Source organism: Lonchura striata, chromosome 3, assembly GCF_050655825.1.
Source record: "Lonchura striata isolate lonStrDom1 chromosome 3, ASM5065582v1, whole genome shotgun sequence".
NCBI classification, from domain to species: domain Eukaryota; kingdom Metazoa; phylum Chordata; class Aves; order Passeriformes; family Estrildidae; genus Lonchura; species Lonchura striata.
In genome coordinates, this window is record NC_140705.1 from 102,732,139 (window position 1) to 102,745,193 (window position 13,055).

The window sequence follows — 13,055 nt, forward strand, 5'->3', positions numbered from 1 at the left end:
TTGAGAGACCTCCCTAGAACAGAGCTCACCAAACCTACAGCCTACAGAACACTTCTTCCAAGTAAAATGGAGGGGAAAGTGCATTCAGCCTGGGGGTTGCAGAAATCAGCCTCTCCCTACCCAAAGAAGAGGATCCAGCATATGCCAAAAATACCATTAAGTTCCCTGGAGACCTTTGTAGTAGTGCAGAAGTCCCATCTGTAACCAGAAAGTTGTGACGTCCAGGGTCAATGATTACCGGCAAGCAACCCGAGGAATGCCAGATGTGTCTTCCCCAGGAGCAGAGCGAGGCCTGAGCTTTCCAGCGCCTCCCGCTCTGGAAAGGTGCAGCGGGCGGGCAGAGGCGGCAGCAGCTGGAGGGCAGCCAGCTGGGAGCTGCTCCAAAGCCGGCGCCCAGACAGAGGTGAAAATCAATAACGCTGCTAATAAATCAAAGCGCAACCACTGGCACACAGCCCGGCTTTGCCCCGGCCTCGGGTCAGCCACTTCTGGCTGCTCTCTCCTGGGGCTGGGCCTCGCTGGCTCCTGCTGCCAGCGCCCAGCCGGGACAGGGGCAGCTCCCGGCTCCGCTCCCGGCTCCGCTCCCGGCTCCGCTCCCGGCTCCGCTCCCGGCTCCGCTCCCGGCTCCGCTCCCGGCCCCGGCCGTGCTCAGCCCTCCGGCCCCTTCCCGAGAGCTCTCTCGGACCGCTCGCTGTGTTTGCGGGGATGCGGGGCGGGGGAGGGAAGGAAAGGGAAGGGGCTCCGGCGGCTCCCAGGGCTCCAGCCCGCAGCCCGGCCGCAGCCCCGCGCTGCGCGGCCGCCGGGCCGGCAGTGACACCGCGCGGCGGGCACCGGCACCGGCACCGGCACCGGCCCCGGGCACCGGCACCGGCACCGGCACCGCGCACAGGACCGGCCCCGGGCACCGGCACCGGCCCCGGGCACCGGCCCCGGCCCCGGGCACCGACACGGCGGAGGGAGCGTCTGTTCCACCGGGAGCCGTGGTCCCGGCTGTTGGCACAGGGGTCTGCGTGCCCCCATCCTCCACCGAGGGATGAGCCTTCTCCTCCCTCTCCTTCTGGATATACACACACGCACATACATATATATAAATGTATATATATAGCTGCAGCCCACCTCCCTCCTCCTCGACTCAAAGCCTATAGCGCTGTCGTGTCTTGCCTCCGCGCCCCGCATGCCCATTCCCAATGGCGGCGCGACAAACCAAACCAAACCCTCCGGGAAGCCGCAGCCTCATCTGTAATCAAACTCACCCCGCTTTTTCCCAACCTTAGTCCCTTACACCATCCCCATTTGGCTCGTCCTCCCGGGATGTTTTAAATGAGATCCTGATTTCTTCAGGCCAGAGATGATCTTTTATCATGTCTAGTACAACCCTTCCTGCACTGGGGTGCAGGCAGCATGGGACCTCCAGGCATAATTACAGTCCCGATAATAAGTACCAGGTATGTTGTTTGTCTCCCCGCTCAGGCTGCCACTCTGTGCTGTAATCAAACTTGCTGATTGTTTTCAAAAGGCAGGTGTGTACTTTGGGCCTGATGCAAGGCTGTCCTACATTCTGCTCTGGGTCACGTCAGGATCTTTGGGTTCGATACTGAAGGGCTGTGGTAATCCTCCAGGCTCCTGTGTTGCTGGGCTCTGGCTCCCTGCCTTCCCTAAAAGATCTGAGACCCCCTAAACCCAGCACAGCATGTGGGCACCATGCTCAGCCAGGGGACACGCCTGCTTGTTTGTCTGCTGCAAAGGAACAGTTTGCTGATGCTTCCTCTCGTTCCACTTTGTGAACCACAGCACGCCCTGAAGGCTGCCAGCCCCATGATACCCAGCAGAACGGACGTGCTGGGTACATTTCTCCTAAGTTTCCCATTAATAAGCATGTGGTCAGTGCTGGTGCTGGATGGTGCTGCACTGCCAGCACCACAGACTCCCATGAGGAGACATGGCAGGATGAGAAGACTCCTTGCTGCCCCTTGGGTTAGCATGTGTCAAGTCAAGCTGGTCGCTCCAGCTGTGCAGCTCAGTACAGAAGAGACATCAGCACATTCTGAGAGGCCAATTTGCAGCTGCAACTCCCTCTGCATGGCCAGCCTGCCCTGTGGGAGCCACACACCAGGACTGCCAATGTCTCTGAGAAGCTCACCGGTGCTCGCAGATGCTGCTGGCACATGACACTGCTGTGGAGCTGCACCACAGACACAAACTTCTGCAGAGATCATGTCCTTGGTTTTCTTCAAAGTGACCTGGTCAAAAAGCAAGACTTTCACTTTGGGGAGACAACCAGAATTGTCACTGCCAGATCTGTGATGTGGCAGATCACTTGAGGAAGACGGGAATGCACTGAGAACCTGGAGAATAGTCTTCCTTCCAGAGGCTGCTGTGCTGAGGCTGACAGGGCTGTGTTCCTCTGTGTCCAAGACCCCTTGACATGTGTTGCCCAGGACCCATGGGCATGTGTTACCTCAGCCCTGGAGGTGACTCATCCCCACACATTCAGAATGAAAGCCCAGGAACATGTCTCTTCTTTCTGCTCACTCTGTCCCTTGAATGCTAGCAGTTTATTCAGTATCTTCAGGGGCCTCAGATATTCATTTTCAAGCCCCTTCAAAAAACATGGCTTGGAAAAATGGAAAACACATCCACACCTGGCATCATGCAGATGCCCATCTGGATCTGGAGAATGCGACAGAAGAGTCTGTTCTCTGAATATCACTGAGATCAGAGAGAACTGGGCCTCTCATCTGCTGAGCAAACAGTTGCGTAATTGAAACTGCCTCAGGCTCACTGGAGTAAACTCACTCCCAGTGTGTCCTGGAGTTCAAGCATTTTAGAGTAGAAAAGCATGGTATTATCACTGTCTGCTAGGGACAGTTCACTGCTTCACCTTTTTCAGCTCTCCTCTGGCAGGTTGTCATCACATCTTGCCTATCACACCGCTCTCCTCTGCCCTGCACTCTGGGCAGCTTTCCAGGCTCCAGCTGGGGAATACCAACTTGATTAGATTTGATTCACAAAGGCATTTCACAACATTTGTTCACCTAAACAAAATAAAAGTCTTAGATCTAAGGATATTAATTAAGGGCAAGATAGATCCTTTTGAGGGAAACTACTGGTAACTCACCAAATTTCAAATAGCACACTTTCCTGCCAAAATCCCCTGCTGAGGAAAAGTTCACATAAGTTCAGCTGCTCAACCCATGATTTCCTGAAATAGGAGGTGACATGTTTCTGACTTTTGGGTCCCTTAAACATAAAGATTCCTGTTCCAGTTTTGTCAATGAACCACTCATCTGGTATGCAGAAGGTTTTAGCCATTTTTTCAGGCCTCAGACAAACAGGATGCCAACAAGGATGAGGAGGATATCGTGTCTCTTACTCCTTCCCCTCTGGTTCTTCTTGCTTGGACTCCTAATTGATGTGTCCAACATGCACATTAGAAACAAGAACAAAAAGCCATCACACCTGCAGCAATGTCTAGTTCCCAATAATTTCTGCTCAGGCTGACCTGGAAGGGAAGAATCCCTGGCCCAGTTCCATGCTGTGATGTCCGTCATACTCAGAATTCACTTTTTTTCCCCTAGCTGATTTCTCAGTAGATACATATATATGGGAATGAGCTGGTTCCTTTCTGAAAACTGGCAGATTTTGATGACTACGGCTGAGTTTATAATGTGGTTTGCTACCCCATGCTCTCAGTCTGTCACCACGTTCAGTTCCTCCCATCCATGAGGCTGTAGCTGGAACTGCTTAAAAGGCAAAGCATGTTGCACAAGGAGAAAACCAGTGGTGGCATACCAACAGCCTTCCTAGGTGCTCAGAGAGAAGAGCAAAGCTGACTTCTTTGGAACCAGGACAGGGAAGAATCATTTGCAAGCCACTGTCTCTCCTTGTGAAGAGGTCAGCCTCTCTGACCAGCTCAGCTACCAGCTCCTCCTGAAGCACTCACCGGTGCAAGGACCAGGCTGGCTTTGGCTCCTACCCTTTTGGCAGTTTCATCCTGAAAGAAAACCACCGTGGGGACACATTCAGTTTCCTCTCCATTAAACCATTCCTGAAAAATAATCTCTACCAAATGTACTTTCTTCAGAAGCGGCACAAAGCCTGCTCTGTGAATCCCAACAACAATGTGCTCATTAAAAACTTGCTGTTATGCAGCAATGAAAGTGCTCTTGGGAAATGGGTCTAAAAAAGGGGTACAGTCAGGAGCAGAACAAGTAATTGACAGAGAAAGGAATTTACAGTCAGACATTCCTTCACTAGGATGGAGTTACTTCAGTCTTACTGCCAAATGCTCTAAAGCAAAGCAAGAGATGTTTCTGAGCAGAAGAAAACATGCAGGCAACATGTAACACTGGCCTATGGATGCTGCTAGCATGATGGAAAGGGCACCTGAGGGCCACATGACATCTCTCAGGAGAAGGCCATGGTTGAGGTGGACCTCTGAGAAGAGACTGGCCCAAGCTGAACAAGCTCAGCACTGTTCCCATCAGCTCCAGCCTTGCAGAAGGTAGAGGAGTTTCATGTAGTCAGATACAACAGATTGTGCAACCGCTCAGACACCATCCCGCACTTCCTGCGGGGAAGCACAGCCCCCACTGAAACATGAGACAAGAGAAAACCCTTTTGGCCATATCAAAATGAGTCACTCTTTTAACTGGAAATTTAAACGAGGTGAAGACCATTGTGCAAAATGTTTCCGTGTCGATGAATCAGCTCCTTCCAAGGGAAAAGCTGAGCCATTTGAAGAACACTGGCCCGTTATACAGCACAAGCCCTCCCCCAGAGACCTTGCAATTAAGGCCTGAGACAAGCTGGAGCAAGCAGGCAAAATAAATCCTGGGTTCACAGGTACCAATTAAGCAAGGAGAGCAGAAAACTGAGTTTACCACTGGCCTGACCAATGCCAGAGGGGAATAGTGTGTTGGCCAATTTCAAAATTAGATTTAAAAGAAGAAGAGCTGGTTAATATGAACCAACAAGCCTCGCTAGGCTGAAAAATGATGAAATAGCCCTCTGTGTGTTTCCGCCTTCCCCTTTTGTGCATATGTAATGAATAATTAACTGGCTCTTTGTCTTCAGCCCTTGATGAATTCTGGGTGTAGTAACAGGAGCAGCCGATGGTATCTTGACTGTTCTCCCTTCAGACAATACTATACTCTTGCATGTAATCCTATGATGGCACAAAGCAGGTTCTCCTTATCCTCCCCATCAGGCTTCTATCCCGTCTTCTTCCTGTGCATGTAATTATCTTCTGGAGTCACATCCATAGAAGCTATAAGCACATACACCACTCAGCAGCACCGTTCAGACTGGCAGAGTTGCTAATGCTGGGCTATAATTACACAGTAGAAATCCTTCAGCAGCAGTCAGCAGCCCTGGACAATAACAGCAAACAAGTAATACCTTGTAGGCCAGCTTACCCATTAGTTTTTTATTATTTTTGTGGTCATGAGTCATGTGGGAGTACCTAGCAGGTAACGTGTCCCATACAAGTGTTGGGCCTGGAGACCAATGGAGCAGAGAATATTTTTTCTTTGGCCACCCTCAAGAGACAAAGTGGGTTATCACTGTCCTGGCAGTCATGTAGGTGGCTGGGTATGCAGGGATGATCCAGCATGACCAGGAGTTAGGAAGCTGCCAAAGCAAATGAAACACAAGACAGGAGGTACATGAATAAATCTGATCTACCAACACTGCAGGCAAACACAATCCATGCTGGGAACAAGCAAGGGAGAATGTGATCCCATCCTACCCAAAGGCAGGATTGTCATATTCCACTTCCTAGCAAAATATTAAACAGTCCAAAGCTTGGGAAGTTCTACAGGACACCTTGCACACATTCATGCACCTCCTGGGAGCACCATGAAAGCCACAATATTCCTGGAAGTGTGACAGTATTGGAGGCTGAACTAAATCACACCACTATGTGCAGGTGCCAACATTTCATTCAATGTGGTTGAAGTGGGGAAAAGCAACCTGATGGAATCAGTGTGCATTTCTGGTGTGGACAGCCATCACAGGCTGCCAGAGGGAAGGGAGCTCTCTGAGGAAGAAGACAGAACATGGCTGGCACCGAGGGCATAGATGGGAGAGCTGGCCCTAGCCGGGATGAGACAAGCAAGTTTACTTGAGCTCTTGTGGGATGATTAGAAAATGAAACACAAAGGTAGGTCTGAAGAGTTGCACAAGCAGTCACAGTGAAGTAGCACAAACAGGTAGCACTGGTCTGCATCTCCCTCCTTCTCACCCACACCCCTCATCCTGCCCCAGCTGCTGGCTCCACGGGGCTGAGTCTCCACAGCTCCCTTCTAGCAAAGGACAGCCCCCATCCTTTGATGGGAAAGAAAGGCTGGCAGGGCTCTGCCTTTCTTACAGACACCCTCAGGAGTCCTCTGGACTGTCTTTGGCTGGCACTGCAAAGGCACAAAGGGCACCTACAGCCCTTGTGGCCCCTTCCTGCAGGAAGCTGGAACAAAAGTGCAGTACTGAATTGCCCTCCTCTTTCCATAATAAGCCTTTTCCATCACAAGCTTTTTATGAAAGCAAATAATTAAAAAACAAATTAATAAAATAAAATTAACTGAGACATGACCTCAGCCTGACCGCTCAGAGCAAGAGGTGGTGTCTGGACCTGATCAACTGTTGCTACACCTATGCCTCAGCATTTTATGGAGTAGTCAGAGAAAAAGCAGGGTCCATGCTGCATGTTATTAATGCTTTTGGTGAAAGAGAAACACTATTTCCATGACTTTCCAGGTTTTTCTTATGGCAAATTACTGGGAAGTATTTACCTAGCTACTGAGAGTGAAATGAACACGTTGCAACAAATTAACTGCCCATTTATTTTCCTTAAAAACAAACACAAACACAGTGGGATCAAAAGCTGCTCTTTTCTTTGGTAGACGCAATGCCTGACTTGTCCCAGCTAAACACGTTTCCCTCCAGCTTCATCCTTCACTTTTCAGCGACATTCCCAGCTCGCCTGGGATCCCGGAGCAATATGGAGACAACGCAAGGATCTATCTGGGACAAACACTCCTGTGCAGAGTGACAACAAGCACAAGGCAGGGATTACTGCAGGCTAGGGAGTGTATCCACCTCAAAAATGCTGTTGACTGCAGATGTATGAGGAAACATGTCACCATTGTAGACAGATGTGTACATAGTGATGTCTGATCCAGATCACTACTAATTACCCTGGCAGGGTACTTGAGGTGCCTTAGAAAGCCAACACCCACTGATGAGGCATGATCCTTCCTGGAGCCATGTTCTGCCACTCACTGCAGCTTGGGTGTTTTATCCTGTGCTTGTCTTTCCTCCTGAGAAGGGGCTTGCAGCTTCTTCTAGTGCCAAGCTCCCACAAGGAATGTGTTCACTGCCCTGTCATGAACTGAATGACAGCCCTGAAAGCAAGTAAATTTATGACAGTTCAATACTCAGCTATAAATAACAGCTCACGGGGTGTGGGTTTTCACCCACTTTTACTTGGCAGTAAATTCTCTCAGGAAATGAAGGAAAAATATGGTGCAATCCATGCCCTAAGTGAGGAAGAGGGAAGATGCTAGCTCTGCCCCTCTGTCCATGCAGAGAGGCTCCAAACAAAACTAAAAGCAAAAAAGAAAAAGGCATGAAGAGAGAGAAATATAACTAAATATCAGAGGGGTAAAAAAACATCCTGGAAGGGATATGCACCTGAAGCACCCCTTCTCCATGGCCAGGGCTTCCATTCCTAATTGTGCCACCTCCAGCCTCACCATGGCCTGTAATCCATCACAGAGGACCTGAGAGATGTGAAGGCCACTCTGATGCAAGCCTCCTCATTTGTTCCCAGGGCACAGTTCATCCTGCCCAGCCGTCTCTGTATTCCAGCCATGGTGAATGAAGAGGTAAATGCCAGCTCTCCTGGACACTCCCACGGTGACACTAAACCCACGGAGCACAAACACTGCTTCCTGCAGGACAGGTAGTCTTCAAAAGAGCCAGCACCCCGGGGAGTAGGTATTTAGGCATACTTATAATTTGATTTTAAAGGTTGGAGAATCCTCGGCAGAGAGCTGGGGAGAGTGGTGTGAGAAGACCACACTGGTTTTCTAATTGGCATCTTCTTGGCATTGTAGCAACATGCATTAGCAATAGCAAAACATCCAAGACAAGACATTCAACAAAAATGAGGTCAGTGGAACAAAACACATTATTGCTGAAACCAGCTTGCCTCTCAACATTAACTGTGCCATGAAAGACACTGACTCAAACCCGATAAGAGATGAAATATTAGAGGTTGCAGTACACTTTTCTCAAGAGCTCCTACATTGATCCAGCTGCCCAGTTGAGGCTCAGCCTCTTTGACGACTCCTATTTTCACCAGGAGGTCCTTTTATTTTTCACCCTATGCTGGTTTGAGGCTCCCATATGGAAGCTTGTGCCATCCAGCGTTCACAGCAGTGCTGACTGCTCTGGAATCTTCTGCACAGTACTCACACACCCTGGCAGAGGTCTATCCCACACAGAGGCTGTGCTATTCCATCACATGCTCACTCACTCATTTTGTACGGGGATTTTTTCCCAAAAAGGAAAATGGAATTATTTTTTCAGGTTTTCTTTCTGTTTTTGTTTCATCTTGGTTTGGCTTTAAAATCATCTTTATATTACTTGCAGAAAAAGGAATTGCATTTTGGACTGATGCAAGTAGCCATGGGTGAAAGGATACTCTCATTCAAATCTTGAACTGAGGTCACACAGCACAAGGAAGTCAATTAAAATATTTTTATCACTGTTATGGTAAAGATTCTTGAAAAACAAAAACCCAGTATTTTGCAACCTTGCATTTCCTGACATATGAAGATGAATCTAAGTCCCAGCACTGGGAGTGAAGACCTTTGTTTCTTTGCTCCTATGGAAAAAGAAAGTGGGAAAGCACATCAAAAGGGCACTACTGCTTGTCTAGGTGCCCTCTGGGAAAATGGTGGGACTGTGTTCTAACAGAAACAATTGAGCAGATGCCTGCAGGAGGATTCAGAGCAATGACAAAATTAGGAAACGCACCAGTTTGGGTCAGAAAGAAAAAAAAGCTTTTGGCTGCCACTGAAAAAGTGCTGTTGATATTTAACAATGTTGACCCTCAAAGTTCCCCACAAAATATGATTCTGGCTGTTTCTCTAGAGAAAATAATGCCAGAGCTATTCTGAAAACTGGAAATGAAGGTTAGGAACAGGGTGGTTCATTAATGATAAGTCATCATGACACTCTTTTATTTTCAGGGAAACCAGAAAGTTTCTATTCTCAGGTGTACCAAGGTCTTCAGGAGGAAATGATTGCATACACATTTGCTGACTCTGTTATGGATAACTATAATCTGTTTTTCCACTGAAGCAAACTCCCTCATCCTTTTGCAGTTCAACTCAGGTGATAGTTCTCAACACTTACATCATCATCATAAAAAGGAGTGTCCAAAGTCCTGCAGGGACTGGGAGAGGCAAGCAGCAAGCATCAGCTCTGCCTCCTGCCCAGGAAAATCAATAGCACCTGGAAGATGATAAGCAGCATTCAGCCTGGGTAGGGGCAATATGCAAGCAGGCAAAGTCAGTAGGTCCTGAAGTAAAATAAATCTGCTGAGTTTTTAAATAGATATCTACTTGAAAGAGAAAAGTTAGCATGGAGGAGAAGCTGGGAGAACCAAAAGGGCTGCCAGTGTGGGCTGCCCTTGCAGAGTGAAGAGGGAAACATCAAGCCATCTGAAGCCATCCCATCACTGCTGCCATTTGAGGGAACCCAGGAACACTTACCTTGGAGCAGATCCAAAGAAGGGGAGTGACTGCTCAAGGCACCACAAGGGAGGGATCCCCAGCAAGGAAGCATGGGGAGTTCACCCTGTTTCCTGCACCCTCGCACTGCCCTCTGGGTCACATCAGTACAAGTATTTGCTGCCTACAAATGCAAATCAGGCACAGCGTGGTGTTTCCCAAAGCATTTGCATCTCAGACACCCACGTATCCCTAAAACTCTCCCCTTCCGCCTGTTCACTCTGCGTTAGTTTCTTCATTTCTAAAATGGATATGGTAATTACCCGCCTCTCTGGCAGCAGCAGGAGGAGAGGAGATACCTGCTCTGCTCCATGGTGGCAGCACCACATCCTCTTCCCATTCCCCCTCTGCACCATGTGCCAGGCAATGCTGGCTACTCCAGCAGCTACTCCTGCAATTGCATCTGGAGACTTAGGAAGAGGAGAGAAATGCCAGCTCAGCATCCAGCCCTGTTTAAGATGGTTTTCTGGGATGATGCTTCCAGACCATTACCTCATTATCTTCAGGCTTCTGCCTCAGGAAAACTTCAGGCTCCCCAGCCGGCAGCACATCTGATTGTTGTGTTTCACACATGCAGCTGCTGGTAGGCACGTGATGGACACTTGCCAGAAATACCATGGGGTCATGAGCGTGCACTGCAGGGAAATGAAATCTGTGTGGGTGCCTTTCAAGGAAACCACAAGTCCTTGAGCGCCCCAGCAGTCGCACAGCTTAAGAGAATCAGTCCCCTGTGTGTATGTTTTGCAGTGTATTTTTCCTGCATTGTCAGCCTTTTGTACTTCCCCTTCATAGCTAAGCCATGTCTTCAGCTCTTCTTGGCAGTGCTCATTTCTCACAGTAAGAGAATATCATCAAAACCTAAGAATAACAAACAGAAGTGTATTCTTGTCAATCAGCATAAAGCAATCTCACATTAAATTGACCTTCTGGATTGCGCTTTATGTTCTATTTACTCAGACATAAAATCCTATTTTGTTTTATATAGGAAAGAGGGAAGTGTACTGACAAAGGAGTTTCACTTTAGAACACAGAATACCAAGGAGAGTTCACCAATTCAGTTTGCAGGCTGAACTCAGCAATTAAAATATCACAGCACAAGTGGGAATCTATACATGCTCAAGAAAACACTTCAGCTGATCATCCACCTACTTCAGGCAGGTAATCCATCAGGTCTGGCCACTCTGACACTTTTGAAAACTTGTGCAACTAAAAGAAGTAGGCAGTGCAGCAAGTTAGACCTTCAGGCAGGTACACCAGCTGTGGGCAGAGCAACATACCTGACCTAAAATCTCCCAGGCCAAAGAAGGAGCCGTCAAGACTGAGCTCACAGACTAGCACATATGGTGGGGTCTTAGTGTTAAATTCTGGGTGCTCAGGTTCTTCTAATCCTCTCAGACACAAAAGGTACCACCAAAGCAGCAATATAGCAAGCAAGAGGATGCAGCTCCCCTTGGCTGCAGTGGATGCAGCTCATTCCATACAGGCTCTCAGGGAGGTGCAGAGTGTAGTACGCTAAATGAGTAGAAACTATGCAGCATACTTATTAACACAGCCTGTGAGCTGCTGGACTCACAGAAATCCCACAGAGCATGGTGGAAACTCTCCTCAGCTGCAGACCTGTTTGCTCAGCCCATTCCAGCTCTTCTTTTTCATCCATGTCAGGCTCATCCTGAAATAGGGAGTACCATACGGTGATGGTGCAGTGGTCCTGAGCTTTAGACCTCAAGTGTAACAAAGAGCAGCCCTGGAGTTTTAACTCAGCCCATGGTGCTGCCTCCTGGGTGTCTGCTACCAGTGTTTTTTTCTCATTTGAGCACTCAAAAAATTGTTTGGTTATCTAACCATGCCAAGATACATAAAACCATGGGAAGATACTAACAGTGGAGAGCTGAGCTGTAGTGATTAATAAAGACACCAGATCCTTCAGACTTTCATTTAGGAAATACAGCAGAGACCTGAGTCACCAGCTGCCCACAGCATTTGCTGCAGCAGTGGCACTCAGCAGCACCTTGCAACACCTCTGCTGGCACAGCCACCTCACCTGCCTAGGAGTTTCACTACAGCCCATCAAAATTATGCCCCAAAATATGCTGGAGGATTGAAAAATTGCCCAAACCACTGTTTCTTGACTAGCAGACTGGCTTTTGGAGTATGGGCTTCAAATCTTACACCACGTGGACAGATGTCAGAGTACCCAGACCCAGGAATCACAAGAAGAAAGCCACAAGAGCCCTGGTCATTAAAAGGTCTCAGGGATTAGCTGCTAGGCAGGATCTTCTTTCTATTTGCACAGTTTCTGAAGCAACCCATGTTCATAAGCTCTTAAATCACTTTAGCTTTGTCACTAGGGACTGCCATCCTGGGTCTGACAGGTCTTTCCTTCTGTAGCCTGCCTCCAAAAGGGCTCAGCAGTGGGTGCTGGTGGAAAGAGAGTGAGAAACAAGGCATGCACTGCCCAGCCTCTCTCTTGGCGGGTTGTCTTTTTCAAAAATTCTTCTTTTTCCTACAAGGTGTACAAGGCTAGACAGGCATTTGTGCTCACAGATAGCTTATCTCTCCAGTTCATCCTCAGTCCTGGGCCTCCAGCTGCATGCACTGCCTGCTGGTCAGCAGCAAACCTGCAGGTCCCCTTGGGCAAAACACAAGGGGAAAAAAAATGAACATCAAGACTAAAAGGGGACTTGGGTCAAAAGGTTTCCTAACAGGCAGCCTACCCACTACCTGGCAACTCCATTTGCAAATACCCTTACAGCAGAAGTCACTTTTCCTTAGCCAGCCACAGGAGCAAACTTGGGCCAGAGAAGCAAGTGACAAAATTCTTGCTGATTTCAATGAGAAGCATCAGGCCAAGCTCCAAGGCTCCAGATATTCCCGCCAGACACCAATGCAGATTTTTTTCAGAGTTGGTTCCTGTTGTAGTAGAAGAAACAAAGCATTTATCTGCCTTCTTCTGGCATCCAGAGGACTCTCCTTAGAGAGAAAGGATAAGTAAAGACTTTGGTAATTATTTGTGCAGCCTGGTCTTATGCTGCTCACTCCTCTCACAAATGATAACCACAAGCATGGAGGTGGCTAGGACAGAGGCAGAGCCCTGAGATGGGTCTGGCTCAGTAAATGCTGCCTAAAATTTACCACGGGCCAGGGCTCAAACTTCAACACCCACCCCTCCACAGTGTTAGCTCCTGTTTTGCTGACAGTTACAGCTGTGGAGAGCCTTTTGCTGATTCACAGGCTTTGCAAGGGTTATTATTAGCTTAT